At 43.6% G+C, this 14,103-nt stretch overlaps 1 protein-coding gene across 5 annotated transcripts in view; it reads right to left on the reverse strand.

Moving 5' to 3' along the window:
* The window catches only part of TBXAS1 (thromboxane A synthase 1), a 248,046-nt gene that overhangs the window by 206,154 nt on the left and 27,789 nt on the right, over positions 1 to 14,103 (reverse strand). The window contains exon 1 of one of the 5 annotated variants that reach the window (XM_072871753.1): positions 2,059 to 2,412. The exons of the other annotated variants lie outside the window; for them this stretch is intronic. The gene's annotated coding sequence lies outside the window, so the exon portion shown is untranslated. Of the gene's footprint in view, positions 1 to 2,058; positions 2,413 to 14,103 lie in introns of those variants that run through there. 5 annotated transcript variants of the gene reach the window in all.

Genomic DNA, 14,103 nt, shown 5'->3' on the forward strand with positions numbered 1-14,103 from the left:
TGGGCACTCGCGTGGGTGAGGAAACACAAAGTGTACCAGCAAACCTCGGGCCACAGCCTCCCCCTTTTCCCGTCATGGTTCCAGGCCACCCCTTCTGGGTACCTGCCCCAGTCTGCAAGGAAAAATAACTGTGTTAATCATTCAGCATGGGGGTCCTCATGGTAAAACAAGCTACATGGAGCAGCAGCAGATAGGTAGGTGATGCAACGTGAGAAGAAGCTATGTTTTCTCTAATAGCAGAGAATAACAGCAGCCATCTAACGCTGCAGACTTTTCAAAAACAGTCCAGGATGGGCATGAAGTTGAGATGAACGCTGCGTATTCTTGCTTGCAGTCCAAGTCGTCTATGTAGGAGACCACACGTGCATCAAACTCGCTAGGAACTCAGCTAGTCCATATGATGCAGGGCAGGAAAGGTGCAGACAAGCCAAGTCAGCATTCAGACAGTGACAAGGCGTTCATTGCTACCAGAACTTTCCCCTTGTTCTGTAATCACCGTCCGCAGAACAATTGAATAAGGTTCCTAGAATTTATTATAGATGCTTCGCTTTGTTATCAATATGCAGGAAACACTGCAGCTACACTGGGGAGGAAAGATAGTTTCATGGTACTCATTTTTCACACAAGCACAATATAACGCATAAGAGCTAGCACACTGCCAAGAAAGCCCGAAATTTTAGATCCACTCAGCACTGACATGGACTCGCGCACCAGTGGCAAATCATTTCGCTGTGTTCAAGCTCTCCCACCTTTAGATGGGAAAAACAACGCTCTTGCAAGAACTCCAGGTTTGTTTATTGAACAGCTGAAGTCTTAAAGCAAAAGGTGCTGCAGAAAGCAGTATAAGCAGTACAACTCTGTGCTAAAGTTGTGTTAGAGTAACTCCTTTTCCATAAAGGACAGCCACTTCTTCTTTCTCAATGACCACACTGTCAAATCTAAACACTGCTCAGTAGTTGATTTAATTTTTAGGATCAATAACTTGGAACTGTGGATGAAACTGGTCAAGCCTCTTCTATGCTTTCTCCATGGATATTCCGCTTAAGCTCTTGACATTTGTTATAAGTATCCATTTATCAAGCATTATTTAAATGTAGTCTTCTGGTTGGACAAGACAGACTGCAAGCCAGAATCAAACCCAGGCAAGGCCTATGCAAAATTTAACCTAGATAGAAGAGCATACTTGAATTTGGACCTGTTACAAGGTGGTTTGTTTCTGATGGTGGGGTTTTCTTGGAAGGGGAGAAAGGGTAGGTAGGGAAGGAGGTTAATAAAGGTATTTATAAATATACAGGGGGGCCAGCTTCAATAGCTAAATTCAGGACAATACTGCAACCAGCAAGTCCAGATGACACACGTGAGCTAATGGAAGGAGCTTTCCACATTGCATTAGTGCCCCAGCTTTTGAAAGCAAGGGCTTGTGGGGGTTGGATTAGCTTGGCTGGCAAAATAAAAGTACAATGGGAATCTGATTTACTTTTTGGGAAACAGAATTAACTTTAACACACCTCTTCTCATTTGTCAGTGCTTACTAGCAAGCAGTATCCCCCATCCACCCCACCAGTTCCCTTCCAAGTTATACTTCTAGGAAGGCTTCATTGAGGAATGTGGAGGGTACAGATGGATTGCTTCCATGTTTATTCTTTTATTAGGAATTTGTTTCAGTGAGCGCCTCTATCATAACACAGTCTGATTTATGCTTACCTTGCAGCAGGGAAGACAAATGCACTAAACTTTCCACAGAACAAGATGATCTCATGCTTTTAAAAGACATTTTTTTTAAGGATTTTTGTAAGGGACAAGACTTTTCCCTTAACAGCAAGCTGCAACCCAGAACCCATGTCAATCCAAGTGACTCAATACATTACAATCTACTGACAAATTCTTATTTCAAAGCTCTTCATTTCAAGAACCATCTTTATGGTTTACATATTTCTTGGGAGCAAGTCAGTCACTTCCTTTGGGGCACTGGCAATCTTCATTCCAGCAGGACCAAGGTGGCGATTACACTTCATTAAGAGGTAGGATAGAAAGAGAATGCAAAGACTTTTCATTTACCTTTATGTGAGCACCAGGCAGAGGCTTCTGCACTTTCTTTGCAGCAATTGAATTTCAGAGGAGAAATAGATGAGGGAGAGGAACCTGTACAAGGCTGGTAGATCTAAGTTTCGTGGGGGGTCCCAGAGCTACTTTGGAGAAAAGAGCCTTGCAGCTAGCAGGCTCGCAGTTAAAGACTGCAATGGAAAATCTAGATCAGCTCCACTGACTAAGGGAATGAATTCTTCCCTACGCTCCTCAGCACTACGTGCAGAGATAAAGGTTTGCCCCTTGATGCTTAGCAGAAGTCTGACTTTCGAGTCAAAACACTACTGTGTCATCTGCCTGTCTGGGCTACACTGTACATGTGGCGTCTGCCTGACCTTCTCAGACTGAAGAAATGCTGGAGATAAAGTACGTGCAAATAAAAATAGTTTAAAGAAGAATGCTGGTGATAATGCCCAGTAGTACCTTGTTGCTTCATGCTTCCAAACGTTCTTAAAGAGCTGCTGATGCCTCACGGGGAAATAGGCAGCACTTTCTGCTTACAAAAATAACTGACACTCCGAATTTCCTCCTCCCTAATGCTGTTAGGGGAGATACTGGCATATAAACAGGATGCACACATCCTAGAGGCTTTTTGATCAGTAACAGACCCTGATCCCAAGGACACCAATAGCCCTCATGCTCCCTTTGCAGCCCAGGGACTGAAGCAAAGGGTCAAAATGGGAAAAACAACCGTCACGATTATCTGTAGCCAAGATGACCGTAAGGTCTGAGGGCTCAGATTTCAGATGGGAAAATGAGAAGTGCATGACCCACAAAACCCTCAAGCAGTCCAATTTGTGTTTTAAAGAGTGAAGGAGAATGCAGACTGTGTAGAGACACCTGAAAACTGAAAAGAGGTGCAGTCGGACCCACCTTTCAAGAAAAACAAGAGCTGTGTTGCATCATGTGCAAAATAATGCCTTGCCTGTATAGCCTCCAACACCGTGAAGCAATAGAAAGGGGAAAAAAAACCCATCCAGCTACCCCAGTGGAGAAAAATATTGAATTATTCTTATTAAAATCTCCAAACACCAAAAGAGCTCAGGTAGGTCAACAGCAATAAAAAATAAATATATGAGAGAGAGAATCATATGAACCCCTCTGATGACGTGCTTTTCTAAAAATAACCATGGGCACTTATTTTGCCCCCAAACCCAACGAGCTGAATAAGATTGCGTTACAGCTGCACAGTCACATTGCAAGATAATACGGGATGCGAGCCAGATTCTCACCTCACGTAAATCAGCACAGCGCTGCTGGAGTCACTGCAGTTATTTTGAACAGCCCCAGTGGACGATCTAGCCACACATTTTTGTGTGATATACACAGCTCACAAGCAGCGTGACCAGCTTTATTAAAGTTCATATTTTTCCAATCGCAAGTGTCTCACATGCTTCATTATTCAAATTTTATATAAAAAACCCATTAAGATCTCAAGGTGCCCTGAGGACCAAACACATTTTAAAGGAAAGCAGTTAGAAGAAAAGCAATGGGTATTTAAAGTTGGGTTTTGTTTGTTTTTTTCCTGCTTGTCCCATTTAATGGGTCAGGAGAGCTAGCAGGTTAAGAAGAGGGTTACAAAGAGGCCCACTGAAACCATCCTCTCTCTTTCTTCCTGGCTAGATCAGAGGGAATCTGGTTTGTTTATTTTTTCCTGTTGTAACATAGGTCAAAGTATTAAAAAGACTGAGAATCACCGACCTCTTGCTTACAGTCTTCAGGCTCACACATATGACAAGACTGGGCAGAAAAGGTTAAGTTCAAAGCAGCTTGGACCTCTAGGGACACTTTGAAGTAGTTTAGCATAATCTAAATTCATAAGGACCTCTTTAATGTCTAAGTAAACTAACAAACGCTTTTGGAACAGTCTAGCATCCCCTAAGGAAAAAGAGCTGTGCAGTAATAATCACTGAATTACCCAAATAGTCTAAAAAAATAGTCTGATAAAAAAATCCTATTAGAGCTGCTCCCTTCCTTTGGTAAAGGTAATTGCATTTTTTACTTTCTAAAAACAGCAGCCACCATCTTCCTCCCAAAGAGAGTTAGTCTTCAAAGGGAAGTGCTATTCCTGATAAGTGGTGACAGACCACCACAAGGAAGTTAACCGTTTAGGGCTGGACTGTGTTCTTGCTGCCGGACGGGGACGATGCCATGCTGCCCTAGTCCAGCTGTCAGAGAACTACGAAGAATTAAAACTCCTTAAGCAGAGTGCATGACCAACATGCTGCATCCTGGCTTTGGACAAAAATATACTTGAAAAGGAGTTGGATAAGCACCTACTTTGAAAGATGAGCTCCTTCAGAGCTCCACTGCTGTGCGCTTTATACGTGCATATTTCTAGAAGCAACAGAGGGAACTCCGTTGTATCTCCAGAAGAGAAACAACAGAATATCTGTATGACCAAATGACCCATGACATGCTACAGTTGGGAGTGATGCTTCCCCCTCAAAACAAACTCCTCTTATGTTGTCAGTAGTTACTCATAGTTGCTAGAAATAAATAGGGCAACTTCCCACTAACTTGGAATCGCGTTTCTTGAAAAAAGAGATTACTTCGGGTAAAGAAGTGAAATTAGAGTCTCTTATGCTACCACAGGAACATTATTCTACATCCTTATTTCTGCATCATTTCAGAAGTGATCTACTCACCTGCCAACATGTGGTCAGGAAGGAAAATTTCCTCTCTTATTATGTACAAGTAGAGGGCATAGAGAGGCTTGTTTTTTCCATTTTCTACAGCAGTGCTAATTCATTTAGGACGAGGCAAAGAAGTCATACATCACAGGCTGTTTCTGGGAGATCAGCGTGACATTTTCTCGCTGCCTCTCTCTTGCTTAATCCAGTATTTACCCAAATTGGATGGATGTCAGTACAGCAGGCAAAGCCTTCATCCAGGACACTGGCCAACAGCTATTAGCTGATAATGAATACAGCAGTACCAGCAGTCCTCTGCTTTAGACCGTATGATCTGCAGAGCAGGAAGGTCTCTCTGCGTCGTGCCTTGCACGATCAGACACAGGGGCCTGAGAGGATCCTGATTACTTCCAGGAGGGGCTGAAGACCAGCTCTGGGAGCTAGTCCTGTCAGCAGGGACCACCTGACACAGGGGACCTTGAAGAGGAGGAAAATACAACAAGCAGACCGCCTGTGACTAGATCATTGCCAAGTGGTAACTAGGGGATGAAAGCAATGCACTGATCCCCTGTGTGGTGGAGCCCAGTAGTGGTGCAGGAAGAGCACGTTGTGGAGCAGAGCCTTGAGGTGTGAGTGACACAGAGAGACGGCAGTCTTGCTACTTTTCTCCCCTGGGTGACATCAAGGCTTCCACTCCTTCAGCTGAAGGTGAAAGCAAAAGGGGTTGCTAATAATGGCCTGGATCAGGTTCCCATTTAAAGTGGCCTCTAGAGAAGTACGAGTGTTTAACATCAATGACCAAAGCAGCTGTGGAACTAATTGCAACACTTTGCCCAACATTTTATCAAGTCCAGTAAAGACCCAGTATCCATATGCCATTAATAAAAGGCAAGAAGAGTCAACAATTAGTACTCAAGGAAGTTAATAGCTGGGGTGGGGGGGGGTATTATTATTTTTGCTGGAGAGAGGCTCCTGGTAAATTCAAGGGGTGGCTTGTAACTAATTAAATGATCTGAAGGAGAGGGATCTCTGATTTAGCCAGAGACAGTAGCTAAATCAGTAGAAGGACTTCTAAGTGTGCCGGGCTTGCGTGCTTGTACAGTAGCAGTCCCCACTGTGCATGAGCTGTTCAAAGCAGGGAGCACAAACTCTGCCAGATGTCCCGGCTGTCCCATGGCCTGGCGTGGAGCAGCAATGTCATGTATCCACAATAGTTGTGCAACTCACACACAGTGTCAGTGCTGGAATTACGCCCAGACTCAGCCCTGGTCATTCATAAATATGGACAGAACCCAAGTCCTTGATTATAAACACTCTTACACGCAGTTATGCAAGTGACTGAATAATTCAGGCTTTCTTCCCAGATATGGCATAATATTGAGCTATGTAAGAACACAACTCTGCTTTGGCACAGTCTGACATCTCTGTACATCAGCCCTTCTCTCCAGCACAGCTTGTAAACTGGGGAAGAGCAAAGCTTACAGAAAAGCTTACAGAAATGTGACCTCTCATGGCAGCGCCCTCTCCCTCCTGAGCATCCCCCCCTCTCCCGCCCGGCTCCCATTGTGTGTTTTGCACTTTGCCTTAACGCCAAGATACAAGAAAAAAGAAATGGTACCGACAGCCTGCTGGGGTGACACACGCTCCACGGCTGGCAGTGTTATGCCAGCAAGACTGTGGCATTTTGGACTCCAGGGAAAATTTGAGCAGGAGCATGCCCATAGCCAGGTACACCTGTACAGGGGGCAAAAACACAGCCCAGAGCGAGAGGACCACTGTGGGAAAGTGAACTCTAACCCCACAGTCTCCATCACAACCCATCTAATCCATTTCAATATCACATACACGCTTCACAGGTTTGCTATAAGAACCAGATAGCTAAAAGTTAGAGACAGGTTTAAATTTAACAAAGTGTTTCCATCTTTAGTAAAGCAGAAAATACTACCAGCATTCCCCACAGTTACATAAACCCTCTACTGAAACAGCGTTTTCTCAGTGACTTGTTCATGCACCTAGGTATTGACTGACTTTCTTCCTTCATTCTCCCAATTTTCCCTTGACTACACCATCTTTGAAATCCATTTCCTTGAGTTGTACCGGGCCATGATACCGTGCGTTACAGACAGGTACCTCGCTCCGTGAAAGCTCCCATTGACTCCAGTGAGAGGTCTCCTGGGCAGACCAGCCTCACCCTGAACTGCATCAGGACCCAGCTCCAATTTCCTGCGTTGCAGCAATTCAAGGTGCTGGCTGATTTAACACCTCAAGAGCCACATGTGAAAATGCTCTGGCCATACTTTCCCTGCTATACACGTGTGTGTGTTTTCAATTTACATACAAGTAACAAAGCAAGTAAACATGAACTGCTCATCGCTTTGCAAGGTGGCTTTCCAGTCCCCTTCAAATTTGGCCATTTCAGAATTTTCTTTGAGAAGTACTCTATTATCTATGCATCATATCAGAAGAACAGACAACAGCTTTTTGCAGGTTTAGTTATTTGATCCCTGCAGCAACACGCTCCTGACACAGTTTTATAGCACTCTGTGGAGTATTCTAGCAATACTTCTTCCATCTCTTCAACAGACAGTGGAATTGGAGCATGCCTCTCATATGGGTGTAAGCGTGCTTCCAGTCTTTGCAGCCAACTCACAGCTGCGCAATATTAAACACAAAAGTAAATTATCATTCCCTATCGCATTATATGAAAGGGCAGAATACAGCTAGCTATTTAAGCCTCTGCATAATACTTTTAACCTAGAACAGAGAGAAAGTGCATGCTTTGAAAGCTATTTTTCTTTGAAACGTTCAACTAGGTCTTCCGTTCTAGGTGAGTATTTCATACAGATAATGCTAAGCAGAAGAAATAATTCCTTCCACACTCATTCATTATACAAATTCTGATATAAATCCACATTAGAAATCAACCTGATAAAAGCTCAGATAGGTACTTCATAAATGCTCAGCTGATTCCTCAGATATCCACAATAAAAAAAAAATATACTTGTTGCCTTGCTACGAATTTGGACCATGTTTGGCAGTTTTGCTTTGGTGTTGTACTATGTTTAGCAATTTGGTTTGGTGCTTGATGGGTAACCACAGCAAGGAACAAACATAAACACAAGAAGAAAAAGACCAGAGCATTTCAATGACTTAATTTTACCATAAAACATCTACACTCTCATGCAAAAAGAAAAAGCCCCCACCCTAAAGTAATTTATTTTTCTGTAGCTAAGGAACATTTTGTGGCAGGAGGGAAGACATTCCCAAAACTGCTTCTTCCAGACCTTTGTGCACGCGGCAAAAATACGCCAGTGCCTAGAGTGACTGTTCTCCTGCTCACCTTTTATGCATGCACTGTGCAAATGTTACACACAAAGTGGGAGAGACAGTGTTTTTAAAAAAAAACCTCAAAAATCATACAAATAAGGTGCTTCAATTCTTTACTTCAGTGTGGATGAAAGTTTGAAGTATTGCCTGTGTTCCTCAAAAGGCAACCATCTCCCTACTAAACACAAAACATACTTTAAGGATCTGAACCTTATTGCTTACTGTACACATGAAAGAGACTATGAACTAAACTAGAATCCAATGTATTCAAGATTATCAGGCCAGCAACCATCTTTTGTGCAGCATCCAGTACTGTGGGGCTGGGTTTCCATACCCCACACCAGTCTCCATGGCAGAGTGTGTGTGTGGGGAGAGAAATCATCACGGGATTATTTTTGCTTGACTTTGTAGGGAGCTGCAGTGCCTCTCTGGATGCACTTTGTATTTCTGATGCCAGTCCATATTCCTAATCATCTCTAAACTTCCCCAGTGCATACTTTTGAATCATGCTCAGAGGGACACACACAGTGGCACTCCAGGCTGCCTTCCTATTTATTTTTAAATCCATCTACTCTTATGCCTGTGGGGAAAGGAGACCAGCCAGCATGCCTGCAAAGACAGCGCTGCGGGCTCCCAGCTCCTGCCGAGCTCTGCAGCAGCCTGGCTCTTTAGCCTGGCTCTGGCTGAGCTCTCACCATTCACCCTCTTCGAGCACTGGCTGCTACTGCTTAGTTCACAAAGGTCCTCAAATGAAGAGTTAAAAGCTGTGCAGGGAAGTTGGAGCAAGCCTGCAAAAACATTTTGATAAGCTTGTGTGCAAGTGGAAAGGCAACAGCACACAATAGCCAGAAGCCCACGTGCTCTGCCCTGGGCTAGACATAAATTCTCCATCCCGCTCCTCTGCTCTAAGTGATTCCAGGTCACATCCATACATCACGAAACTTTACTATTGTGCTCACGGTGTTTAAACTTGGGGCAGGAAGCAGCTGGGCTCCAGTGTATGATCTCATATGGATCTGGGTAAATATTTCCATGGGAGCGTGGTACAGCTTTTAGCAGGCTTAATTTCTGCTCCATACCTGTGTTTTCCTGCCTGGGGAAGGAAATACCATGTGGACTCTGGCACAGGCAGTGGAGAGTTGATGGCAGAGTATCTCCAGAGGGAACCATTGTGTTGCAGAGATGTCGAAAACCAAACAGCTATCCAAAAGCGAGAGAAATATAAAGACCAACAAAGAAGAGTAAAACACAGGTTCATCCCTGAACAGACCTGTACCACGGGCAGTTTTACGCAGAGGTGGAGCCCAGGGCAGACCCAGGTTCCATGCCGGCGGCTTTGCCCTGCCTGCTGAACAGCAGTACCATAGGCTGCAGCACGGAGAGGTGGAGGGGAAAGCAGACACCGAGGAATCAGCACTGAGTATGGGAATGGGGCATCAATGAGCCTCTTCACACAAAGCCTGTGAGCCAGAGGGTCCTCTGCCAGTGCCCACTGCACGAGTCAGTCACCTGAAGCCACCCATCTGCTAGAAGAAACTTTGATCTAGGGCTAGTCCTTAGGCAAAGCTGCCAGGATTGAAAATAGCAGTAATTGCCCCGCTCCCACCAACACCTTTCTAGAAGACTGTGGGGGTCTTGCTCCCTGCCTCATTCAAGAGGACTTTTTTCCACCCTACCACATCACCCCCGAGTCAGATGGGGGAGTATCTTACAGGCCCTGCATGGTCTTCTTCTCACTAGTTATACCAGCAGAGAGCAAAACAGGGTTCTGAGTAACAGACAAGGCTGGACAGGTGGGTGATACTCATTTTTATAATCCAACCCCAGAATAATTGAAGTAAATGTCACAAAAAGTTACCTGAATGCCTACATGGGTACTAACGTGATATCCAGTAAGCAGCTGTGTTTTCACATAGTTACATCAAACAGGCTGCAGAACAAGAAGGTCATGGTTTGGTTACAGTGTCTAAACAACTAAATCAGTGGGTACTACTGGGCCTGTCACTTGATCTCATTACCCTGACCTCACCAGCTCTGGAATTTAGTGACCTTCCCAGATCAATATTTCAGAAATGACTGAAGTTTTAGAGTATGCAGAGATTCTCTCAGCGTTGGCTAAATAATTATATCAAAAGTCCAGGAAAGGGGAAGACTTGTCCCTCCTTTCCCATTAGCATGCATTTCTCAATTGCTCTGGAATACAGCACACACCCGGGGGGGAGCAGTGATTTTCCTTCGCAATTTGCATCAGAGTATTTTTTCATTAGAACATTTTGGAGATCTTAATTTTTTCTTTTCTAAATCAGATTGCTATTACAGGCTTTCTTACATTTTTTCAGCTCATATTTTCCAGTACTCTGCAAAGACACATAGGAAGCTTTACTCCCCAACTTTTTTGTCACTTTTACCTCGGTAAACAGAAAGCCAAGCTCCTCGGCTGTCAGCATTTAATCACGTGCAGTCATATTTCCTTTTGCCAACTTTCATCGTAGTACTATGCATGCAAGAAGGAGGAAGCAGGGCTCAGTTCATAGCCGACATACTGATACTACTTTGTTTTCTATGCACCTGACACCTGTTTGTCTGGTTCCAGCTCACCAAAAAGCCTACACTGGCCACATGAATTAAATTAACTCAAGTTTCAATCTCCGAGCTTTGGGGTTTTTTTTAATTTTGTTTTTCACAATAAAAATAGCCTACTTTTAAAAACTTGGCTAAGGCTTCTTCCTTAAAGTTTTATTAGTTCTGCTCTGCAAGAATAAACCTGGCAACAAAATCTCACAGCTTTATCATGAATCCCTCATTATTTGGATTTTCCTGAAAGCATCAGTATTAAAGCTGCACGATTGCATAAGGAAGTGGGGTTTGCGCATAGATACAGGGCTCCGACTAAAAGTTACTTCTAGGCTTGTGGTTGCTAGGTAGAACCGAAAGCAATCTCAAAGTCCCAAAACCTAGGAGGAAGTAAAGACTTGTTTCTGGCTTAAATAGCAAAAGTGAAAGTCATCAGGGTTAGGGTTCCCCCCTAAAAAAAATAATTGCACAATATTTTGTAGTTTGAATAATGCATTTAAGCATTCAAAATCCTTCAGTTGTGCATTCTGCCCATCGCGATGGCACGCAAGCATAAGAGGCTTTCCTAGCCACCTGGAAAGATAACACCCACCCCTAGCAGCAACGCGCCGCAAACCGCCATCCCTCAGAGATGGCCAGATGGTTATCTCAGCAAAGAGACAGGTCTCTAAAAGTAAGGACTTGCGCCAGTGGAAAGTCTCCTATTCTGCGAGAGACGCGTTTTCTGCCAGAACTGCGAAAGATTCCCCCAACACTTCTGTTCCCAGCGTTCACACGCTGAACAGTAGGGATGACAATTATTTAGGAGGTTTGGCTGTTAGTGGAGCATTCTGTGGAAGAGCAGTGACATTTCTACTGCAAAATAAGCTTCCCAAGCCTACCTACAATGCTGGGATATACAAGCCCTGAAACTGATTGAATGCTGGTAATCCTGCTGGGACTGCCACAGAGACTTGTCTTCTCCAAGTTAAAGTATATAAAGAGAATTTATTCTACTCTGTATTTCAGAGCTCACACTTCAATTTAGAGCAACTCCACGGAGTTCAGCGGTGCTGCTCTTGCTTTACAGCAAGGTAATAAAGATCATAATCAAGCCTTCTGTGCTCCTAAGATACTTCTTACTTGGTTTTGTTAAGAAAGGTATATTCCTCTCATCACAAAGGCATGCATAGTTAGATAGCACATTGTGTAAAGATTATTTCTCCTGATGTGGCTGGCTCTGACTTTAACTGGGGCATTTGAGCACCCTTACAGGCTAAACATGAACAACAAAATGTTCTTCACAGATGAAAACTAATTTAAGCATCCATTTAACTTGCATTTGGCAGTTAGAAGAATGCTGGTTGCTTGCTTGCTTTTAGATAGTGAGGTTAATGGCCCTTCAAAAACAACTCCAAAATATGCTGTGGTGACATACCATACATAGTGAGGGCTGGGAGTTCCTTTTTAATTCCTTTTCAGTAGTCAACAGTAAGAGAAATTGAGGTTTCAGGAATTTATCTCCTCTTCCTCCTCTTGTGCATGCACATGCAGGTGTCGTGCTTCATACACGAAAGCAAAGCCAGAGCCGTACGCACATTCACCTGTGGCACTGCTGAACTCCCTGTTCTGCCCAGGGATTCCTCACCCAAACCACAGATATCTGGTGGTTAAAAAAATCATATGTTTGCATATCTAAGTTTATGAACTCAAAATTAGTCTGTAAATAATCTGTAAAAGTCTGAGGTAAAGGAAATGAAGCTATAAATGAACAGCACAACTAAACTAATGAAAAGATACGCCGTTCATGTAAGTGCTTCTTGTAATACTGAAAGAAAAAAGAAGTGGGCGAACAAGCACTTGTTAGAAACGTGCCTGTTAAGAGACACGTTTGCAAGCATTAGTGTTTTACACAACCTTCTAAGGCCAAATTTCAAGTTTTAGTTTACTCGGCCTTCACCAGGATAAGACTTCAACTAACCTTCTAAACCATAACTGAGTTTACACCTTATTCTGAAACACAGTCGAGATTAAACATATAATAAATTCAGGAACTGAAGAAACAACCAGACCAAAAATGATGCATCAGCTGGGACTCTGACTGAGGACAATCCCAATTTGTCCTTTGCTTCTCCAAAGATATTAACTTATTGCTGAAGGAATGGCCCTAATTACTGGGCCTCTAATTTGATTTATCTTTAGACACAGCATGCACAAAAATATTTTAAAAAGAGAGAAAGAGATATTGCTCATAGGAAATGTAAAAAACAGCCAGCTAATAACTGGAAGGGAACCATTGTTTCCCATTATCTCTGACATGCAAATCCTAGATTTAAAGTGAAATTGCAAAAACACAGATTATGCAAGACATGGTTTCCATCTAAGTAAAAGAAGCCAGTTTCTCTCAGTGTTGCAGAGTTGAATGCATCCATCTTGGGACAAGTTGCTAGCGAAGTTGGACTACATGTATTCCCATTCATTTTTGAGGACCGCTAAGGATGCATTTGATCTTCACCCGACTGGTAGCCAATGTCTTGTCTGAATAGACATTGTCCATACAATGCACACATTTGATATAAAGTATATTACCCATTTGAAAACCCCACTATTCTGTGAGATACTACCCTCAGTTTCAACTGCATAAGGTTTCATGAGCAGTTCAGGGAGATGGAGGCTAGTGTGAAACTAGTTCAAAGGGAATAAAGCCTCTGAAAATAATTAATTACACCATGTACTACCAAAATCCCCTAATAAAAGCATGGCAGTCAGAATGTGTCAGCTGGCTCAGCAAAGTGGCCAGCAGATACCCCAGGGAAGGGATCTGGCCCCAGGAACTGTGGCCTGGTTGCCCAGTAGGCAAGTGCTTTGGGCATGCTGGGGAGTTGTGCAAGAAGACAGGCAGGCATGATCAGGCTTGGCAAGATTAGGTCAAGTGAAACATTGCATAAACATGATGGCACAAATCACATCACTGACAATCTCCATCAGTTTATCATCAGCCTGAGCATTCAGAGTTTTGGCATCCTTCTGCAGATCCTCACCTGAACAAATAGGCATGACCCACTGAGATCTGGTCCTGTGGCTGTAACAGTGCCTGTGTTACCTGCAGCCACCTAAGTGAAATGCTTTTCCTAGGTGAAGAGAATACAGCCTAGCACCTCACTCAGATCCTGCCTGGATTGGCCCCTCCATTGGGGAGGAAAAAACCACCACTGCCGGAGGGTTGACTTAGATGGGTTGAAGCTCATTGCCTTTGCAAATGGAAACATTGAGCTCTGCGCTTGGGCTGTTTAAACAAACTCCTGCTCAAGCACGGACTCCTAGTTCTCCCAAGTCAGTAGGGACCTGAAGTTCCTCTCGTTCAACAGTTTTAATAGCTTGTACAAATAAAAAAAATGAAGCAATGGTCTTAGCCCACCATTTAGCACCTGGTTACACTTTAGCTCAGTTCCAGGCAGAAACTGCTAGAGCCCAAGGGTCAAGACAGAGTGTGGGGAAAGTCATC

This window comes from Ciconia boyciana, chromosome 1, assembly GCF_034638445.1.
Source record: "Ciconia boyciana chromosome 1, ASM3463844v1, whole genome shotgun sequence".
Taxonomy (NCBI): Eukaryota; Metazoa; Chordata; class Aves; order Ciconiiformes; family Ciconiidae; genus Ciconia; species Ciconia boyciana.